Here is a 19,528-nt window from a genome sequence, read left to right as displayed (position 1 = left end):
AAGAGAATAATAATAATATAAAAAAAAAGAGAGAGAAGAGAGAGCGAGAGAGAGAGGGATGTTGGAAAAGGAAGAATTCATTAAGTTTAGTAATAAAAATGGAGAAAGGAACGATGAGAATTACAAATTTCAATGAGCTGAACTTGTTTTCTAGTTGAAAAGCCAACGAATTATGAACATCGACCTATATTACGCGTATAAGGTCACGATATTACTTCTTTTTTCCTATATCAAACATTCGTAGCATTTTCATTTCCGCCTTCTTCTTACCAAAAAACTAAAATAAAAAAATGCATTGATGGAAACTTTAATAATATTGTTGGCTTTTTTTTTTAATACCGCGATCTCTTATAATATCATTCTTCCAATTTCTCCGAAATTTACAAGAATTGATGATTTATTAGTTGTCTATATGCAACTTAAGCCACTGGAAATTTATTAAATAAGTGAAGGATGTGAGGTCAAAAATGTAAATTTTACTTATTAAAGAATGTAGAAAAATTACTTTTAAATTTTAAATAATTAAAAAAAAAAAAAAGTTTAAATTACGTTTATTCTATCAAGTTTAAGAGCATCTCTCGAAGAGGAAGCTGATCATTATTCTTCGAATTTAAATCAATAGGAGATTTTTCCTTAAATTGAAGATTCGATCGCCTAGGTGTTTTGCAGTCTAGATGCCTTTTTTTGTGTGTCTTTTTTTGGCTAAGAGCTATTTTTTCAATTCTAACCGTTTGTTCGAAGAGCAAAACCTAATGGGTAATAAACAAGAGATTTTCTACTGCATTGATTTCAAAGGAAAGGAAATGTACCATAAAATCCAACTTACTGTATTCACTTTTTAGCCTAAAGACAAACACAGTACTTGAAAAATGTATGGTAACACCTTTTAGCACTGATGAATGTATGGATATTAATCTATTTTTTATTGATTTTACCTATGACTCGAGTTAACATTGTGATTAATGTTGTTTCTATATTTAATTCAAATTACAAATTTATTAATACATTCGTTAAAATGTTCTATTCTTAAATAAATAAATATTTTTTAAAAGCCACAATAAAAATATAGGCTAAGAAATAAATTCCAAAACCAATAAATTTTTTTGGAAATTTAAAAATAAACTAAAAAATAAATTAATGTAAAAATTGCTTAAGAATAAAATTTGAATAATTAGCATTCTATTGAGATAAAATAAGAGTTGTACATTTTGAAATAAAATGATTTCTTTCATATTAAATTAGCATTCTCGACATGGCAATTTGCATTATAAATAGCTTAATAGAAGTTTTAACGGAAAAATTTAAAAAAAATCTCTGCTACATTAGAAAATAAAATTAAATATGCGTTAGGAGGATACTTCTACTTAAAAGTAAGAAAAATTATAATAATAAAAAACGTAAAATGGTTAGTCTCTAAATTTACTATTTGCAGTTGCTTCAGAATGACTGGATAATATATATTTATTATTGCAGCAATAATCATAATAAATCGATTTAGGAAAATTAATGCTAGAAAAATGTTTTTAAAATAGTGTGTGATAATTATTTCGAAGATAATAATATAGTTCTACCGATTTTTTTTCCTGCCTGGAGCACAGCTTTGCATGAACTCTTCGTTAAGTTAGCCATATTATGCATAAATATTCTAACCTTAATCATCATATATTAATTTTTTTAAGTCAAAATGACATTCGGTAATGACAATTTCAGAAATTAAATAAAAGAAATTTACTAGTTTTGTTTCAAAATTTTTTTTTTTTTTTTTTGCTATTTTTTGTGACTGCTCGTAAAACCAATATTACGCATTCTGAAGATGAAATGAAATGAAAAGCCAACGATGCAATATCGAATATAACGTTTTAGTGATTATCAGAATTTGGCATATATTTAAGCAAATATACGCCAAATTCTGATAATCACTAAAACGTTATATTCGATATTGCATCGTTGGCTTTTCATTTCATTTTTTGAAATTATTTTAACCAATAGTCAATAAGATAATCATATCCTCAACCAATCATCATTAAGATAATCATATTCTCAACCAATCGTCGTTCAACTGATTTACGCTTCATATATTATGCATATCTTAATCGCTATTTTAAATATTTTCCATAGTTTCAGTTCAAATTCATGAGTAGATTTCACACTAACAGAAGAAAATTATTAATAAAAAAATTATGTTTTAGAATCTTGAACATCTGTCATTATATCACAGTTATAGCCACAACTTTTCGTACATAGCTTAAATATTCATAGATGGTTATAATAATATAAAAGTTTACAAATAGTTTCGACAACAGTCGATATGGAGTTTATATAGAGAATAGCGTTATATAAGGGATAGTTGGATGTAATAGCACATAACATGACACCTCTAGATAAAATATGGCGAAGAAGAATGCCCCGATAACCACCCCCATCCTCTAGGGACATGGGTATTCTCCAGTGGAGATATATTAGAATAGGATGTAGATAATGGGAGGTTGGGGAGAACGATGCCTTATTGTGCAACGGATGTTTGGGATAGTCAAAATGTTTGGTATAATATTCCCAGCTGTGAAACAGGAACTGTTCTATTGTGAGTTTGAATAAACGTTGTTAAATCTTATGTAGGGGGCTAAGGAAACATATATTGAACACTTCCCTTATGTCAACAGATTAGTTATATGATACGTACTAGATTGGATCAATTTGTGCTCCAAATACTTTACGCCCTTTTTCTAGCGTGTAATTGTAATTATACGCAATCATTTCTTAACATAAAGAATTTAATAGTTTTATCTGACGCTTCCTAGGAACAAATTAACATCCACAAAGTTTAAAATTTAGAATTTTACATAATATACCAAGTTTTTTTTTAATCAATTTATACGCGAAATACTTCACATTGCGTGTAACATGTAATGATAAATTAATGTAATAGTTACTCTATATAAGGAAGACGTTAATAGTTTGTCTGTACGTTTTGTTAGAAGCAAACTTTTTTTAGAAGTTTAAAATTTAGAATTTTACTCAAAACACGCCAGTTTTCCAAACACGTTTCAAAACTCACAAACCGAAAGTAAAAGAACAGGAGAAGGAAAGAAAAAAATCTATCGAAGACACACAGTTAGAAAGTAAGGTGTAGGCTCTTTATTCTACCCCTTAACGGAAAAGTAAATTTTTTTTCCGGTAATTGCCAGACACGAACTTTGCTACGAACGACACTTTCTATGACGTGATTGGAGAGAGTAAGTGACCTTTAGTTTACCAACTTTCACTTTCTAGAAATGGTGGCCTGGATGTTAGTTGGACTGTCAACTCTATGGTTGACTTGACATTTAATTGAGATTTTTTTTTTTCTCTTTTTTTAAAGAAAATATTTGAAGTTTCTGCCTATTTGAGTTGATAAACAAGATAAATTAAGCTTGACTTTTAAAGAAGTAAATATAGGATCTACGGTTTAATTAGTGTGTTTATATTTGTTTAAAATAGACTCTATAGCTATAAATTTTTAATTCTCCTCATTTCTTATAATTCTTTAATTAAATATATGATATATTTAAAAATATGAAACAAATATAAATAAATAAAAATCTTTGTAAACAATAAAAATTTAAAAATAAGTAAATGAATTTATACTAAAAATACAAAATAAATATTAATGTATATATTTAAAAATTAATTTCTTAATTATCAATTAAATTAGTTTATTATTTAAACTAAAACAAGCAAAATTAATACAAATTATTTGTTAAAATTTTAGTAATTTTATTATTAAATGTCATTTAAATAAATATTCACAAAATAAAAACACAAAAGATTACAAAACCTTTCAGACAATTTTATTGAAAATTCGAAGCTCAAAATTCCAAACGTTTTAAAGTAAAGTGCTTCCCAACAGACAAACAGACAGGCAATATCTTTAACAGCTTTTTATGTAGAAAAATAATATTTATCAATATAGATTTTGTTATAAAATTCATATTGAAAGACGGACAAACAGACAGACAAGGAAAGTAATAAGGAAAATAGAAATGTTTCAAAAATAAGGAAAAAATATTTAAAAAAATTAATTTCTAAGAAAATTATTTAAATTTTAATTACTCCTCCCAATTAAAAAAAAACTTAGAAAATTCATATAATTACGAAAAATCTTTGTTATATAATGTAAAATATATTAACAATAATCCCAATTATAAAATTAATCTATATGCTTATTAAATATATGTTAAATTAAACAATTAAGTAAAAAAATAAAAAAAATGAAAAATTTAATCTACAAAAAATGAAATCGAATAAATTGAAATAATATTTTGATAGAATAAAAATCTTTGAAACTGAGAAAATACATCAAGCGAAAAAAGAAGAAGAAGAAGGAAAAAAATAGAATTACTTTACGAATAAAAAGATTTGGTTATGAAAATTGTGTAAGACACAAAAATTTCAAACAAAGTAAATACTACTGATATTGTATATCAATAGTTTTGTGTAAGAAGATTTTGTACTTTAAAATTTACAAAATATTCAGTATCTAGTTGGAAAAAATGTAAAATAAATTACTTTATCATTCACGAATACAATAGAAATTCAGTTTCATGATTTTTTTAACAATGTAACAAATAGTGATTTTTTTGGATATATTTTCTTTATTTTATTTTTTATCTCTTTTTATTCCAATCGAACTCGAAACTGTTGTGCAAATAAGACTCACAAATCGTAAGAGTAGATCAAAATTGACCTCTTTTTTTTTAAAGCCATTTCGAGACTTTTGCTTAGCAATTTTCTTCTCAAATTCCTCAACAAATTTTATCTTTTCTGACTTTAACAATTTTTATTTTTTTGCTTTTTTCTAACTTTCATTTCGGACTTAGAATAACGGAAATAAATAATATATATATATATTTTTTAAATAGGAAAAAATAAAATAATATATCCGANCTAATTTAAATTTTAGCAGTTTTATTTTTGTATATAAATTATCATTCTATCTACAAACTAAGAAAAATTTACTGATTCAAGATACAAAACTCTGATTTTAAATTCTACATAAATACTTACACAAATGAAAATTTAACATGTTTTCCACAGTCATTTGGGTCGCTGATATCTCTGTAAAAATTTTTTAAATTACATATACTATATATATATATATATATATATATATATATCACAGTGGTTCGTAAATTCAATCATTGAAGTTGTATTCCCGCTGGATGTACGCTTTTCCCTCTTTTTGAATCTACTATGTAATAATTCAATTTTAGATGCGTTCAAAAGTGAACTGGGGCTTTTCTGTCGTCCTCTGCTTTACCTGATTCAACTTTCTACTATTAAATACGTTTCCTAGACAAGAAAATCGAATCATGTGTGATCGGAAGTAACCTTTTGCCATCGTGTACCTGTTTTAAGAATGTAAACAAATCGACTTCTACCAGCAAAATGTCAGTTCTTCTCTCTGAAATTCTTAAAAATTAGTCAGAAAATAATGTTTAAAGGATACAAATACATCTTAAATATAGTTTAGTTTGTTACTTCTGAAGTAAATTACACAAATAAGAATTTATAGGAGTAGGTGACGTGTTTATCTGAACTCTCATTATGTACGAAAAAAATATATATTTTAATATTATTACTAAAAATTTATATATTTATAACATTCTATTTTTAAAACAAGTTTTCTTAAAAACTACAATAAAATTTAAACTGATATTCTGCTCTTTGTTAGATGTATATATAACACCTTACTTGAAAATTACGTATTCCATAGACTCTGCCTAGATTTAAAATGATTTTATTTTAGTCAAAGACACTTCTTGACATTTTTTTCCATGAAAAATTGTCAGAAGGAGACACTCCTGCAATAAAATGACAAAGAAAAAAATCTTTTTCAGTATTTTTGGCACTTTCCCTCTCCTTTTCTTTTTTTTCATACACTAATGAGTTGTGATGTAAATGAAAGAAGTTGTATAACAAGATAGTTAACATGAATCATATTTGAATGTGAAATAAAAGAAAAAAAAAAAACACGTTCCATATTTTATAACGTGAATATTTATATCATTTTAGTTCTCTAGTCACAAAAGTAACTGAAATTACAAATTCAAAAAGTGTCCTTTTGAAGCTGTATTAATATAAATTACACCCAACCCGAAGTAAAACAAAAAAATGTATTAAAAAAAATAAACACAAAATAATGTAATTATTAGTAAAAATTAAATTCTTTGAACGTAAACAACCTAAAATTTAAATTTTTTTTATATGCTAATTTTATTGGCTTCTTTATAGGAGTATAAAAAAGTAAGTCTATACACTAATTATACGCTAGAGAATACTTAAATAGCATTAAGTTTCTCCAACATATCATTTTAGCTTACATAAAACGATTTTCTTGTATGTAGTACCATCAATACCTTTTAAAGTAGTATTATTACCTTCTTTTCTTAAAAAAAAAGGTATAGTTGATGGTCATATTCGATACAATAGATTTTTAAATACTTAAATTTCTATAGGCTAATCCATTATCTGATATTCGATACGTTCAACTTTTATAACAATAGAATGGACTCATGTTTATCTTTATGAATAAACTAAAGTTTATACAATGCAGATGATGGATTATAAAAAAATTTTTATAAAATTTTAATATTACAGTTCTTAACTTTGTCTAATATTTAACATAAAACACGAAAAACAAATTATTTTTTTAAAAATTGCGACTCTCGAAGATTTATTTGAAGTTGTTTAACGTTAATTTTACTTATTAAAGTGTTAATTTAAATAATAAAAATAATCACTTATAAAAAATGTAATTGATTATGATTTATTTTTAATTGCAACTATTTTTTAATTGTTGTAATAGATCATTTTTTAAATTTTAATCAATTACAGTTCGCTATATCATTGTAATTAATTACGAAAAATGCAATTGATTACAATTTAGTTTTTTAATTGCAATTAAGAGTTAATTATGAAATGGAACATTTTTTTTTGAAATTCATTCAATTACAATTTATTATCTTATTGAATTAAATAATAATCAGTTATCCAAACTACAATTGATTATAATTTATTTTTAATTGAAATTAATTTATTTTATCTTGAAATCGATAAGTTTTTAAAGGTTTAATTCATTATAATTCGTCACTTTATTGTAATCAAATGAAAATCAATTACAAGAAATACAATTGATTACAATTATGAGTTAATTATGAAATTGAATTTCTAAAAATATACGTTTATTCAATTACAATTAATTTCATTGGATTAAGAATAAGCATTTATCTCAATTTATTTTTAATTTTATAATGGATTGTAATGGATGTTATTTAATAAATTAAATCGATTAAAGATTTAGTTTAGTGCATTTTACTGTGATTATTAAGTAAACATCTATTAAATACGTAATTAATTAAAACTAATTTTTAATTATAAAAATTATTACTTTATTTCCAATTAATTATTAAAAGGTAAAGCCATGTTTGTTGTTACGAAGCAGAATCGATTAAATTTGATTCCTAACTTTAATCGTTAACTTTTCAATTAGAATTTAACGAGTTGACATAAAAATGAAAAATTCATTTAAATGATTTTAAATAAATTTAATTATTGTTATAAAAGCACTCGATTCATTCATAGACAAAATTGAATAGAGTAATATCTTTTCTTATATGAAGGATTTATTATTTATGAGCAGCGTAACAAGCAATATCATATCATTGTCATCTGTAATTAATGAATAACTTTTTAACAATATGAATTCAACAATAGCAGGGATTAATATAACGCTAACATTAACAAATATAAAAGAGTAATAACTTCATTGCATGTTATTGTGCTGCATATCTTTTGTGGTTGGATTCATTTCACACACGAATTTCACTCCTTTTTTTCCTCTTCCTCTCCCCCTTCTAACTCTCTTTCTCTTGCTCTCTCCTTTTATTCTACGTCATATTTTTCTTCACTTCCGCTTAAACTAAACTTTCCTTTAACAAGATCGCTCATTCGCTAATTTTCAACAATGACGTCATTTCTTATTCGAAGAAAAACGACTTCCTGTCGCACATCGTTAGTTCCCGATTAAATTACGGTTCCTAAGTAAAATTAATGACGTCACGGCTGAAGAAATTCCATTTTGTCCATGATTTTTTGTGGTTCGATATTTAAGAATTTTATAAAACTAATACCAAATTTTGTAGGTGGGGAAAAAAATAATCAGAACAAAATTAAAATTTATAATTAAAACGATGGCACCGTTGGGGTGTGTGTGGGTACCCTAAAAATGACTCACCCCTTTCTCTATTTTTAGATGTCATTGCCTGATGACAGGAACCTTCCATTAATCTGTACAATGAGTCAATAGGCACACATACTCTTTAATTTCCTTCTAAATAGTAGGAAAGTGAGTCTAATTGACACAGATTTCAACAAAGGGTAAAAATAAATCAGTCATTAAGTGTCGGATTACATCGAATATAATTAAATGCCCAACGCATCTGTTTGGGTGTGTTTACTCCTAGAATTAATTACGTTATCTGTCCTTTACACATAAATATTTAAAAAAAAATCCTACACTCTTCTAACAAAAAAAAAAGGAGAGTAAAATTAATATCTTATATGTATATATAAATACAGACAAACAGACGCCTCGGCGATTCTTCAAAAGCAAAAGCAGTAAAGAGAAAAAAAAGGCCCATTGCCTTAAGAAAATAAATTATACCGACAATACAGTTTAAAATATACGACAGAACTGTATATTATTATATAAATTTTCGCAAGAATCCACTCCATTGATGAATAATACATCAAAAAATATGTTACCAACCATCTCATTCATAGCATGTTTGGTATTCAGCTTGTGTCTCCCTCAATGGGCGATCCACTATCGAAGGGTATTAAAAAGAGATGAGTTCGATCCACTTCGATCTTTCTATTTCGACTTTTTGAGGTATCCTTACAACTTGAGCTAGAGTCAATGAAGAGGAAATGACACTCTAATATCTAGGCATAGAAAACGCTTCCTATTCTAAAGTCACCTTACCTCTCTAGACGATAAATTACCTTCCCTCCTAACAATCTAGAAGAGGGCCGCTCCTCATCGCTGGGATAATAGAACAGGGAGACCATGAAACTTTATATTCATTTCGTCCATTCAACTGAATAATCTTTTTGTTGTCACCTCCACTTCTTCAGCCATCACTTCAGTTTTTTTTATTTCTAAACCCCTTTCTTTTTCCCTTATATTTCAAGAGATTTTTTTTCTTTTACTTTCTTTTAAATCTTTCTCTAGTTTTATATTACCACAAACTTCCAGGATATGCTTACCCTCTTCTAAAATGACTTTCGATACTTTTTCGCTGACTTATATATTGTTGTCGAGTCTTTTCAGAAGCTCACATCTGCAGCACTTGCATGCATCTTCTTACTATATTAAATAATATAACAGCAATTTCTTGAGTAGCTGCTGAAGAATAAGACTAATTTCTATCTTATTTTAACGTTTTTCTCGGTAATAAAATTACTTTTATTCTTAAAAAAACCACATAAAAGTAATCTTCAACTGTTCCTTTAATTAAATAAGCTTTTAAACATAGACACGAGTGGCACTTTTTAATGCTTAATAAACGTAAAAATGTCCGGTTCTTTCGCGATACAGAAGAAAGAAATTGAGTTTTTATACAAAAAAAAGTGGCGAATGCGTGTTTGTAATTTATTTTATAAAGCTCTACACACATAAAAAAAGGAGTGAACAGAATTTTAAGCTGAGAAAAATATATTACTATCGCAAACAACAAATTGGTATACGGCACTATCCGGATATTTTGCTGCTTTATCGCTCGTATTGGATGTAAAAATTGATTCGACTTCAATTCTTTAATCAATTTGAAAGATCGTGGTGCAGTGGTCAAGCCTCTAGGCAACATCGACCAAGTTGCACAAGAGTCGAATGTCATACTCATCACGTGACAGATGGATCACCAGACTGGACTGACCTCAATTTATTAACATTACGGTCCCGAGCAAACCAAGTAGCCGTGAAATTATCGTCGGAAGAGACGAAAAAAAAGACTAAGAGGTCCCTTGGGCGTCTCGGAGACTGCCTGCCTCATCACAGACCTTCTCATCACAGCTAAGTTCGCTTTCTTTTAAAGATCTTCCCTCTGTTTAACTGCTAATGGTTTCTTTAAAGATTCTATTATGTCTAATAGGGGAGATGTTTAATTGGTGATCGCATCAATCCTTCTCTTTTTTAAATACTATTAAGAAGGCGACTACTTTAGAAAAACCTATTAAAAATTCACTCTTACATCTCGAATTTCGTACATAAGAACACAGGATGTTCTTTATATCGATATCATTAGTGTAAAAATTTATTTTAAAGTAAACTCTACACTAATGATATTGATACATTGCTTTTTCACGTATTTTTTACATTAATAAGTGTTTTTATAACATGAAAAAAATCATCCTGAACCCTTTAAACGAATCGGCGTATGTTTGTATTTCGTAAGAATGCTGTCTACAACTGGGGAATATTTTTAAACCTTTTTCTGATTTTAAAAATATTATATATTTTATAATTTAATATAATTTACATGAAAATCGGTAAATTTTATGACATAAAATTATGAAATTTATCATTTTAAGTAGTTTTTATTTTACCATTAAAACAGGCATTTAAATTAACAAATTTTAAAAAGAAAAAAATAAAGTAAACAATAATATTTAAAATTGGCTATAAAAGAAAAATTTTTAGAAAATATAAAATAATTATCTCGATTCGAAATTTTTAAATTACAAAACAATAATAATTTTATAGGAATTTTATAATTTTTTAACATGAAATTGCTTTCAAATTTTTAAGAGGTTCAACTTACTTTTTTGATAAGTGTATCGAAAAATTACACTTAAAACTTTTCAAAATAATAATAAAAGCATTTAAATTTCTATAATTTAATAAAAGAACAATAAAAACAGCTTCTAAAAATCAATAAGATTTTTTCCCCCTTAAAGGATCACAAAATCTTGTGGTCTATCTCTTTGTATTTAATTAAAAACTCGAGTACACTTTTTTTTAGTTCTTCTGAACTTAGAAACTAACTTTCAAGTTTCTTTTTTTTTCCCTTTTCTTCTTTTAGTCCAATCTAAATGAATCTTTACTTTGTATTTTGACAATAAAATGAATTTTTTTAATGTGACAACTAAGCAAAACCTTGTTAAAAAATTACTTAAGTGTAATTAAGCATTATTAATTACATTAATTATACACAAGCCTCTAAGTCGTTTCCATTAATTAACAAGTTGCATTTGTATTGTCTTTAGTTCTAGATGAAGCAGAAAACCTTGAATTAGTAATTCCATTAAATTTCTCTTCATTTACTTTGTTTAAATTGATTTCTAATGTCGAGTCAACAGTAATAATCGTAAAGTTAACACCAATAAAAAGTTTTAAAATATCGGTTATTACGTTTAAATGTACAACTTTTCGTATAGTTTTAATGAAGGAAAGACGTTGTTTGCTATGTTTTTTTTAATGAATGAAACAGAATCTTAATTATATCAAATATCTTTGAGTGTAGTATCGGTGATATCTGACAATCAGCAATGGTTATTTTCCTAGATTTGGGGGTTCTGGATAAGTATACTGTTTGGGACACGATACCATTTGTCATTAAGGTGCACTTGATGACTGGGTTGTGGTCATTTTCACCCAACCGAGCCATGCTAATTGATGGGGGTGGTACTGATAGGATAGAAGGGTGTATTACCAGACGTGGGAAATGAATCAATGGTGGAAAAGTATTGTTAGATGATAGTGATGAGGTACCTTCAATGAAGAGCACAGCTGCAGTTCATACAACTTCTTGACCGAAGAAAGGATTCTTTGCATGTACAATACAATAATTAAAAATAAAAAAAATACATTTTGCGTAATAAAACCCCCCAAAAAAAGTAAATTTGAAGAGATATTTACAAAAACAAAAACTCTAAGGATCGATGTAAACGATAAATTCACATTTTTAGTGTGTACTAACACTGAAAGTTTCGTTTCTGAGTGTTTATAACGCTTTTTAATTACATTTATTAATAAAATAAAATTAATATTTAGCCGAAGTAAACTTTAATTACAGAGTATATTTACACTTTCAACATATTTTAATAACAAAATAACATTTTTTTTCCACCACAAAAATTCAGATTTATACATCCAAAGCTTGCTCTTTCACCCTTCTTCTTGTCCCGCTCCCTATCAAAAGAGTATTTCATATTCTTACCAGATTTCAAAAATAATAATCGTACTCATAAATTTTCAACAGAAGCGGGATTAAGTTTATATCAGAGGATATAAGATCTACTAGATGATCAATTCACAAAGAGCATTTTAAACAATGGATTAGAGAAGGGTGAAAAATGCATTAAAGTTCCAAAAGGAGGAAAAAAAATCGTGTAAAAAAGAAGCTTTTAATAAATTATATCATTCGTTTTATTCGTGAAAATTTCTCTTGATGAATTCTATTATTATTTTTTCCTTTATTTAATTGAAAGAGAAGCGTTATGTTTACATTAATCCAATAAATTACATCATTTTGACAAAGAATTGTAAAAATGTTTTTGACATTTACTTTTACAGTAATTAAAACTACCAAAGTAATAGCGGATGTACTGTACGGATGATTGCTTTGTAAAAAATCCTGTTGTGCGTGTTTTAAAATGATTAAAAATTATTTTTAATGATAATTAACTTATTAATTATTCTTCAGATAAATTTTCGTAATTGTATTAATCTTCTCGATTTAATAATTTGTGTATTCGATAAACAATTATGAATTAATTTTTTTTTGAAATTTTTATATTTCACACTTATAATTAATATGCTTGCATTTTTAATATAAATATTTCAAGAGACGAGTCGTTAAAGAATTAAACTTTTTCAGGATGCTACGAATGTCTTATTTTATTATTTTAATACAAATTGTGGAATCCTAGATTTTGCTAACGATTGCTTTCTTTCAGGATTTTTCAAAGAATGTTTAGAATTTTAATTATTTTCAGGATTCTATGAAGAATCCTGAAGTCTCCTCTTAAATATTTTGCATTTTTATAACGTTAAAAATATCTTATTTTACTATTTTAATACGAATTATTGAATCCTAGATTTTGCTAAAGCATCCTGAAAAAGATATAAAAATTTTAAAAACGAAATTTTACTTTATTTTACTATGAAATTGGATAGAAAATTCCAGTCTTTATTTTATTATTTTACATTCTTAGTCACATTAATAAATCTTTCTCTTCCTCGTGCAATTACATTAATTGCAATTAATAAACATTATAAAAGCCAATAAATTAAACGTTAAAGAAATATTTTCCGCAATAAAAATTTATAATTAAGACTTTATTAACAATTAATTAATATAAACTAAATAATTAATTAAGAAAATAATTATATACACTTACATTATCGAGCCAACGTTACTTATAAAACTAATCTCTGTAAATGAAAACAAAATTAGATTAGTTAGTAACATTTTAAGCTTTTTAAATCCATAATTAATTGTAAAAACATAGGAAAAAAGAAAAGTATTTTGAATCGATTTTTATACAGAAAAAGCTATTTGAACTCATATAAACTTTCAAGCTCTTATTTTATTTTATTTTTTTTTTTATATATATATATACATTTTTATCCATTGAAAGTAAAATAGACTAGATGCAAAGAAGACGACACATAACACATTAGCCATTATCTTACAAGCAAAACTTATTATTTACGTTCTTTCAACACAAACCGATTCGATAGTTTTTCATTCAAACAAGCGGAAATCTAAAAGCGATCTCATAATCTCAAAGGAAAAATTAATCTTTCTCCTGTTTTTTTTCCTTCTCTTCCTTTCTATTTTTTTGTATATTTTTGTATTTTTTCACCCCACTACTCTATTTTTAAAGAAAGTGGACGACAAGCCAGATTAGAAAAATTTACGCTTGTCTATTCCTATCTCAGAACTATTGATCTTTTTATAATCTCGACTTGATACTATTTTATTTTTGATAATTTAAATAAAGGAAAAAGGGGGAAAATGAATGTCGACTCGTTCGATTTTCATTTGTATTTTTAGCTTTCGAGCGAATGCAATTGTTCGAGAAATTTTTATTTTTTTATTTATTATTTTTTTTGTTGCTTTATTATCGTATTTGTATAAGTTTATATTTATTTTTTTTATTCGGAATTTTCATTATTTTATAATAATTTTTACATATTTATTATATTCGAAGTTGTTTTTGTGAATAGTTATTTTAGGTGTTATTTTATGCGGTTGAATAATTGCTATTTTATTGAACAGTAATTATTTATAGAATTTTTCTCAAATATTTTACTAAATACCTTCTATTTTTGTGTTAATTTTTGTAAATTTTGTGCCTCTTATAACAGAATAAAGCACTCATTTTTACCTTGATCTTAAATAAATAAATAAATAATAAATATTTCCTTATTTTATTGTTGTTTTTAAATAGTTTGGAATATTTTAACCCTCTTATTTTGATTGGTATAAAAAGTAGTAGCTTCGAACATCATTAGATTTAGATAAAGCAGTGTAGTGAATCAAATAAAACTAAATATACACATAAAAAAAAACCTTGTCATTGTTCGACATACATGGCTTATTTTCTGTTAAAATTACAGTGTAGAGCTATAATATTTCTTTCTTTCCTTTTTTATGAAATTAGTTTTACTTTGTATAGTGTGCGTCTGTGTGTGTGGCCTAAGGGTGATTCTGAATAAAGATAAAAAGGCCCGCCTGGTCACGTAAGAATACCTTCTTCTATCTGATGATATTTCTCAATTTAAAGAAAAAAATAAAAGATAATTTCTCTTTGTATAAATTGAATTTCAGTTATTTTAATTAAAAATTTATATTTCTAATGTATTTTTATTGATCAATTGTTACAACTAACCGAAATTATTTCGTGGGAATCTCTCTGACTAGTCAATATTGTAGCACAAGTTCGTTAGGTTGCACCCACTTTATCGATTTTCTTATCGGTTCTATCCACGTCAAAACTAAAATAATTCCTCTAGAAGTAGCAAAAATTAATAAAATAATAATAATAATTTAATTAATAATAAAAAAAATTCATATACAAAACCTTCCTGTCAATAAAAAAAATTCTCTTTTTATATTTAAGTATTGATGAAGATAGATGCAGTTAACATCAATTTCTAAGTTTTCACCAAGAGCTTTGGCGAATAAAGTAAAATTTATGAAGAAAAATGTAAGATTTTTGAAATGTTAAATTTCGTAATAGAGAATTCATATCAATGTTTATTTCCATAATAAAGTTGAATTCTTCAAAAAAACAGATATGCAACTCGCTGTTTAACTTATGACGAAAGTTAACTCCTTTTAACTTTGGTCGTATGGAGAAATATAAAACTATGTAGAGGAGAGAGTCTTCGGAAAAAGTTTGTATAACATCGACATTCAGGAATTTCCAGCTGTCACACGAGACGGAATCTTCTTAAGTAAGAGAAATCTTTCCGGGCGGAAAGTATTTTTGATATCTATTGGAGAAATTCACGAAAGGATTTAGAAAAATATGACTTTCGATGTATCTAGAGAGGAATATGTAACTAGTTCATCCACAAGCATGATTTAACCATGTTGAGATAAAATACACGCATATATACATACACATACACACATATATATTTATTACTTATAAATATCTTAAAATCTTTAATATACTCTTCATAAAGTAGAACAATTAACTCTAAAACCGACAGAAAAAAATCAACATTCCTATAATTTAATTAAGCTTAAACATAATTAAACTTAAAATAAATGAATTTAAAGTTACGGGATTTAGTTTATACGTATTAATTTTTATTTCTTTAATATTTGATTTAAGTAAAACTCACGGCACGTAACTATTTCGAGAGGTTGTAGCCGAAAATATCGCACGTGTCATTAAACATTACCAATTTTTCCATAAAGGGACGTGATTTTCTTACGTAAAACATTTTTATGATACGTGTTATTAAGAGAATATAGCCAAAGGCCTGATATCTTCGAACATCTGTCCGTATTTAAGCAAGAATTTACATTTTCTGTCATTAGGCCAACATAATTGTTAGCGTAAGATGAAAGATAGACTTATCACCTGAGGCATATCCTTGAACTTGAAACGGTTACTTTCTGATATCTTAACTTAATGATATCGGGCTTAATTACCGGGCACAACCCTATAGTTTATCCTACAGGTATGATGCACCGGATATTTTTCTCTTATTAATTATTGTAACTTGTTTGCTTCTATAACGTAGTAGAAATGTAGAAAATTAAAGGCCTAATTGGCTTCATTTGGAGGATCATGAAGCAATTTAAAATGTTATAAAGCCAATATTAGGCACTTCATACAGTTAATTTCTTTTTAAATATCATTTTTTTTTATTTTTTGAAGACGTCTTAATTAAGTTATTTAATTTGATTTAAAATGTGAGAATTTGTTTTGAAAGAGAAGGGAAAAAAATTCAGATGAATAAAATTTAATTTAACTAAATAAATAAATAATTCTGTTTTTTTTTCTTTTAACTTTAATTGTAATTAATTTATGCTATTGATAAATTTAATTGATTATAATTTAAGAAATGCATTAATTAAAATTAAATATGAAACTTATTAAAATTTAAACGCGCGATTGTTGAAATTGATTCGTTTGTTTAATTTTTTATTTTTTATTTTCAAATTTTGAAAAAATAAAAGTTTAAAAAAAGACAAATATTACACTTTTAAATTTCAAATTGAAAATGTCATTTAAATTTAAATTTTACTATTTTTGTATAAATGAAACAACGCTGTATTTCACGTTCACATTAAATTTGAATATTTATAAACTTATATATTTAATATGCATTCGTAATTTACTTCTTTTTTTTTTATTATTCTATCGTAATATTTATACAGATAGTAAAAATGCTAATTAGATTGGCAAAGGGCGAGATTTAGTTTCAAAAATTCTCTATTCCAACGCTGGAAGCGGAAAACTAAGAAAGTCAACCCCTGTAGCAATAAACATTAAATCATTTTAAGTTTTATATTTCTAGAAGAAAGTGTTGATTTATCCCCCTTCAGATGTCTTATACTTTATATTTTTACTCTAAAAATCCAATTATTTCCTTTCTTCCTCTTTTATGAATCGAAAACTAGCTTCATTTTTCTAAAAATAAATTGATTTTTCTCTTTGTATGTTCTATTTAGAAGTTAATTTTATTTAAAACAAAACTCCTTTTATATTGCCTAATGTTTTAGAAATTGAAAAATATTATTTAACGTTTGGAAATTTAATAAATAAAATTTTGATATTGAATAAAAATAAATTTACTTGTTATGTAATAATTACAAATCTATTTTATTTTATTTTTTTACTTGAATTTTTTTTTTATTTTTGGTGATAACCTGTGGTTTAGAAGTACGTAAATTTTGCTTTTTATGCATAGTTTTACATAGTTTTCGAGATTAAAATGGCTTAGTACATGATAAAGACATTTAAAAAGTAGACAGAAACTACTCTTCTATACAGAATTTAATACATTTTTTTTAGAATTAAAGCTGATAATTAAGTGATAAAAATCTTTAAAAAGCAAGAAAAATTATCCTTCTATACGAAATTTTGTATATTTTTTATGAGATTAAATGTTTAACGAATGGTAGAGCCTCTAAAAGGCAAATGAAATTACTCTTCTATGCAGAATTTTCTACATTTTTTGAGACAAAGAGGAAGAAAACTTAGATTTTAACTTTTATAGACACAGTGAAAGGTGAAAGATGCTAATTATATTTAACTTTTTTATATTTTAAATCTCATATTAGTGAATTCATTATACTGTGGAAATGTCTGTGTAAATATTGAAATAGAACAAAAATAAATTACATATTCACTTATTATGTATTACTTTATAAATATTCAAATTTAATATGAATAGAGAGCGTACTGTTTGTATGGTTTTGTTCTTTCTTTCATATAAATTACATTATTATATATTAAATTATAAATTTCACTTTTTCTTAGAAATAATTCTGTTCTGTAGGTTTTCACAATAATTTTTGAGTTTTTAAATTTTATTTTATTTTTCTTTAAATAGAAAATTCGAAAATATATCAGTTGTAAATACAGTAAAACCTGTGTAAAACGGAAACCTGCATAAACCTGTTTATACAGGTTTTACTGTAGTTTACTCCATTTAAAATATATGAAAATTTAGTGACTCATTCATTAATTAAATAAGCTAAATAAATGTAATTAAAATTAATAATTGCTAATTATCAAGGTATAAAAGATAAAAATAATTAAGTTATTTAGTTCAAAATTAAATTTTTTAAAAGTTTTTTATTCAAATTTTCTACTAAATTGCAAATATTTAATAAAAAACAATTCTATAATATAATATTTTAAAAAATTCTCCTCAAATGAACCGAATTAAATCTATAATTTCATGAATATTGTGTTTAGATCTAAGATATTTTCAAATTAATCATGGAAAAAAGTTAAAAAATTAATTTTAAAATAAGATTTTTAATGTTTTTCGGCGAAATTTCACTCACAAGAATTCGAAGAAATTCATTTTGCAGTGATGCATAGAGAACAATGACAAGATGTTACGTGTGACACCTAAAATTAAATAGCACTCCCACACTCCTAATCTTCCTTAGGAAGGAAGGGATGGACATTGTAAAGGGCGTTATCCTTTAGAAAAGACTCACTCTTTATAGCTTGTCAATGCTATATAGAGACATCAGCCTAATGTTTTGCATCATCCATCAGATACTAATTGCAGTTTAGATAGATTGTTGCCATTTTTTGCTTTAATTATATATATTTAACCAAATATATTTATACATCGATATATGTTAGCATATTTAAATATCTGATAAAGCGTTTATTAAGCAGTAAATTTAACATTTTATTATTTAATATCTTATCAGTTTTGAATTGAATTAAAATAAATGCAAGATAATCACTTACACCAGATGCTTTCAGTTTCAATTTTAATTGTAATTAACTGTGAAATTGATCACAATTAATGATATATATTACTGTTATTCTCCGTTAAAATAAACTTGTCAATTACATTTTTATTTAATTATAATTAAGCGAGAAAATCGGTTATAAAATGTCAAAAATAAGAAATTCATTTTATTTATAAATAATTAAAATTATGCAAATTATATCGCTGTATTTAATAAATAAATTTTAACTTTATTTTATTAGTTACTAATGGGAATGATATAAATAATAATGGCTTAGAAAATATCCAAGTTTGGGTAATTTATTATTAAATACATTATAGGAAATTTCCATATTTATGCGTTAACGATCGTATGACAAAGTACAGTACATAACGTAGTATAAATTATATAATAAAAAAATTTATTGTATTCACTATGTAATGATATTGCATTGTTATCAATGAAGAACAGTCATGTCAATGGAGAGCAATCAATGGCTTCACGGATATCCATCTAGCAGAATTGATGACTCATCCAAC

Source organism: Centruroides sculpturatus, unplaced genomic scaffold, assembly GCF_000671375.1.
Source record: "Centruroides sculpturatus isolate CEXI.00-Female unplaced genomic scaffold, Cexi_2.0 scaffold1150, whole genome shotgun sequence".
NCBI lineage: Eukaryota > Metazoa > Arthropoda > Arachnida > Scorpiones > Buthidae > Centruroides > Centruroides sculpturatus.
Note: the sequence above shows the minus strand (reverse complement) of the source record.